At 39.9% G+C, this 5,139-nt stretch overlaps 1 pseudogene; it reads right to left on the bottom strand.

The window, feature by feature from the left end:
• Positions 1–2,783: 2,783 nt before the first annotated feature.
• LOC118324768 lies at positions 2,784–4,207 on the bottom strand (annotated as a pseudogene).
• Positions 4,208–5,139: the final 932 nt, after the last annotated feature.

The raw sequence follows: 5,139 nt of genomic DNA, 5'->3' as shown, positions 1-5,139 counted from the left end.
CCCCCAGTTACATTTCAGATCTTCTTGTTCCTCATTCCACTCCTCGGCCACTTCGCTCCTCAAATCTCGGCCTTTTATCCATTCCCTGCTCTAACTGTGAAACTAAAGGTGACCGTGCCTTTGCCGTTTTAGCCCCAACACTGTGGAACAGTCTTCCCCAATCACTCAGATTCACTGAATCTGTGGACTGTTTTAAGCAGCTCCTCAAAACCCACCTCTATAGGTAATGCTTTTTATAGATCTCGTTTGTTTTCTCATCTGTCGTCTCTCTTTTCATTTTCCTTCCCCCTTGTTTTATCTTCCTTACATGCTCCCTATGTATGTTTGATTGGGTATGGTTATGCATGTACATATTTATATGTAATACCCATGTATGTTTGTTGTTTGTAAAGCACTTTGGACCTCTGTGTTAAAAAGGTGTTCTATAAATAAAGCTTTACTTACTTACATAATTACTACAACTGCTGTACTCTCTCTGCTTATACTGTACTAGTATCACTTAATAATAATAATAATGAATAACAGTACAAAAGGCCATATCAACTTGGAAAATCACACCAATGACCATTCACTGCAGAGGAGCACGAGACAGTGCATCTGCAATGACATTCTCTGTTCCCTTCATATGTTTAATGTCCAGGTCGTATGCCTGGAGAAACAACGACCAGCGCATCATCTTCTGGTTTGGACATCTGAATGAATGCAATAATGTTTTCGTACTAAATCTAACAGCTCATGGCATTTTGACTGTTGCAGATGAGCCAATAACTTTAAAAATGTAAAATTAGAAAGAGATTCAGAATTTTTCAAACGCCCATTCAGCAGACTTTCGTCAGGCTCCGGTACGCCATCTGCCTCCTGCACCAAAACCTCTGCAAAAGCTGGATGCATTACATCCTTTCCATCCTGGTCTCAATATATCTCAACTACATGCTTGTAGTAAGGTTTAAGGAGATTACCATGACAGAGTCGCCTTGCTTTCCTGCGACCTGGTGTTGCAACAACATAATTCAAATCCGAGATTTTCTCACTGACTATGTATGGGCCTGTGTACTTAGCCTGAAATGGCGAACCAACAATAGGTGTAAGTATGAGAACCTGATCTCCTGGAGTGAACTCCTTTGCGCTGAGTAGGACGATCATAACACTTTTTCAGTCTCCTTTGAGACAAACCCAGTTTTTCCTGTGCCATCTTTAAACAGACAATGCCTGAAACCATTCACAAAGTCAACCAGATTCTTTGGCAGGTCAGTATCTACACAATTATCTTCCAGTACTGCTCAGAGACCCCGTACTATATGTCCAAAGACCAACTCATTCGGGCTAAAGCCTGTACTCTCCTGTACTGCCTCCCTTGCAGCCAACATTAACCACCTTGTGACAATAGTTACAGATATTCCCATTGTCAAAATTAGCACTTGCTTTAAGGTCAGGTTTGAAATGGCCAATTCTCTTTGAACGCGTCATGTCAAATTGAACGGCATCAAACACGAGGCAGAGAGCGTGTGGCGAGGCTGAAAAAATCTAAAGTTACAATGGTAAATTCAAAGATGTATTAATTGGAAAAAGAAGCCGACAACGCCACCTAGGTTTGAGAGCCTAGGACTCCTAAAATAAACACAGGTTCTTCATTAAAATCAGGGTTGAGCAGAGTTAAAAACCACAAGTCGAATCGACAGTGTACACAAGATTTATTATAATAAAATAGATAAACCCAGCCCGAAGTCTCTCCTGAGGATCCCACAGTCTCTAGTTAGCCCCCACTCTCGGACCAGGACCGGAACACCCACAACAAACAAGGCCAATACCAAACTTGTACGCACACCAGAGGATCAGATAGCCACAACGCAGTTCACTCGTGAGGAAACAAACACGGCCGTACGAGCCCCCAATTTGTCATAACCCGGCTCCTAGGCTATGACAAATATGGCATAGGACACAATAGATGGCTAGAAATAAGTGAATTTATTTTATTAACTTGTTTTATTAACAACTGAGATTATAATTACAAATGTGAAGTGTGTCAGTCAGTAACATCAGTAATGTAAATGTGGATGTGTGAGCAATATGAGGTGTAAATGTTGTAAAGTGAAACCAAAGCAGAAATCAAACAAAAAGAATGTGCTGCAGCTGAATGAGAGACAGAGAGACCAGAGCAAAGTTGAGACAGGGTTTTATCCTACTCTGCTGATGGTACCTTCAAGGACACAAAGGAAAAACAATAACTGGTCAACCACATCAGGACATCAACATCAGACAGGGACCGTCACAAGTGTTAGGCCTTAAGAATAAATAAATAAGTACTGTATTGTAAGTATCCATTAAAAACATCTTGTTTAAAGTTTATTTGTAGACTATCTACTTCCTGTCCTGAACCAATGGCCACAATGTGTGGCACTAACCTTCCCTAACTATAAAGAGTCATCATTTTCTCTCAACAAACCTATTCTGATAGAGACACACCAAGAGTTGATGATCAAAGTGAGAGAAATTAGTAGACAATTAGAGGAATTTGGAATGTGGAAACTGGATCAATCAATGGACAGATTTAACAAACACTTTCCCACATCTATACTGGAGTGCAGCAATGCTTTGAGCTGAATGCTAAATCATCAGTATGCATTAATAACACCTTATTAATTATATTATTATATAATATTGTACTTTATATTGTATTTGTCAGTAAAGTCTGCTGGCCTGCAACACTATCTACTTCCTGTTTTTAACCCGTGAAGACTGTGTATGGTGTAACACTCAACATGATCTTTATCTGCCCACAAATCTGTTCTGAAGAAAAGGAACAGAAAAAGCTGGATTTCATATGAATTTTCTGTTTATTTAAAACACCAGACAGTGGCAACAGCATCATGACATATAAAGATTAAACCCTGTTCAGCAAAACTGTAAGTAAGAGAAATGCTGACAATTTCATTCACATTGGAATCCATTTACACCAGTAGTTGTGATGCACAGCTACATTACAACGTTTACAAGGGCTACTGTTTGACCTATTTGTTATTAAACAGTTAATGTTAAAATCTTGACTCTTGTTGAACCTCATCTGCAGTTTGTGCCACAGGCACACAGCCCGAGTTTGACAGAAACAAACGGCTGAATGTCTGACGAACTTGCTGGAGGCAGCTGTCTATCTGAGCAGGAATATCGTTTCATTTCCATGGAGGTAAACCGGAGGGTTGAAGCACTGTTGCAGAGCACACAAGGCACGTACTTTATCTGATGAGCATGTGAATACTCTATGACAATTCACTGCACAAGCCCTTGTTTTGACAAACTCTTGACCAGAGGTACTCCTTGATATACATGATAGGGGATGTAACAAACACGAGAAGAGAAGAATCAAAATAAACAACAGACTTCAAGCTTCTCTGTTCTGTACTTATCAGTTCTCCTTTCATTGTCCATAAAACTACAGCTATGTGTCCATAGCAGGCCCAGTGTTGATGAGGAAGGGGATAAAGCCAGTGAGTGGTCCATCATAGGGCTGTATTTTCAGGTAATCCCTACATGGATCCTTTATCGGGTGGGTCGTAGCTTTTCCCAGTTCTGTTTCCAAATGGTCTTTAGGGTGTTAGACATGTCTGGAAGACTCTGCAACTCACCAAGAGCCAAACTGCGATCGAGATAGCCACAGAGTGAGTCAGGTGTAATCTTCCCATCACTCTACTTCGATGAAACAATAGCCAAGGTACCTGTGCACACTCGATACAGGGTTGAGGAAGCAATGCTGCCATATAAATTCAGGTTGAAGCAGATCTGTGATCTTGGCAGAATGCATCTCAAAGATCCATTTACTTCTCATAAAGTAGTACACCACAAAAATGGGCGGAGTGTGGTGGCAGGTACAAAGATGTCAGCAAGTCCAAGTTGAAACAAAAATATTTGCATGATCTTTAGTTTCTTTTCAGTTTGTGCATCAAAGATTGATTCCCACTCCATTGGCTACCAGACCAATGATGAATACCAAGATGTAAACAGGAGGCAGAAATCTGTGTTCAAAGTTGAAACTGACACGAGGACAAAAGGTTTTATTCATTCTGTCTTCTGAAAAGAAGTCACCCTCTGTGGTTGGTCTGGCTTCTGAGACGTGAAAAAAAACGTCCTACTATTTGTTCAAAGAAGACTTCCTGTTTGAAGCCCTGCCACCTCAGTTGTAAATGTGCTACATCACTGAACATGCATGTAAACTTTGTCCAATCACTGCTCATTATTTTATCATTTGTAAAGCACTATATAAAAACCCTATAACAACATATCATAGTGGATGTGGTCTCTAGTTATGAAGACATTTCTCTTCCACAACCTCCTGGTGGCGCCAGCTCCTGAGGGAAATATTTGTCTCTTGAGATCAACGTTGCAGTACTATGAATGGATGATGGCAACGTCTGGCAGCTAATGGTGCAAAGCTCAGCAGGATTGAATGATTAAACACATTGTTTCAGACGGTGTGGTCTATGAGTCACATTATTAGTAATTACAGTATAATTTGGGCAAATTCCTGAAAAATACTGTAAATTATATTAATTATAATTATTGATGCAGTACAGACTAAAATGTATTGTGAATAGTCTTCAGTATTTTGTGGAAATGAAAGACAGCTGTATCACCACTGATGAATAAAAGAAGGAACTAGCAGAGAAATGATCTTGCGTGATACAATTACACACGCATCTGCAGTGAGGCTGGTGTTAACATTACTTAAACAAAAATACAATTCTTTATATGAAGCAATCACAGTATGATCTTGTCTTTCTAAGTTTATTCAGCTTTTTTAGATGGACTCACTGCAACACTTACGTACACCAGTTTGTGAAGGCTCAAATTAGTGAAAAGTCAAAGAGGCAGTGTCCCTTTATCCCTGTTTGAGAGTCACTCTAACACAGTTGCACATTGTCCTGAGTTCTGGGGCAACAAACAGATCGTGTGGCATGATGATGGGTTTTATCATGTCCATGGATGTTTAGTGAAGTCTTAGCATTCTACTATTTACTTAGACATAAAGTGTAGTTATAAACAGGGTGAAACAGGGGTTTATGTATATAATAGCATCTTAAACTGGTTGTGTATGGTTTTACAATGACTGGTCGAAGAGTCATGCTGCAGCGGCCCAGGGTTTTAATC

This window comes from Morone saxatilis, unplaced genomic scaffold, assembly GCF_004916995.1.
Source record: "Morone saxatilis isolate NCDOM2014 unplaced genomic scaffold, NCSU_SB_2.0 Contig15, whole genome shotgun sequence".
NCBI classification, from domain to species: Eukaryota; Metazoa; Chordata; class Actinopteri; family Moronidae; genus Morone; species Morone saxatilis.
Note: the sequence above shows the minus strand (reverse complement) of the source record. Positions and strands in the feature narration are given on the sequence as shown.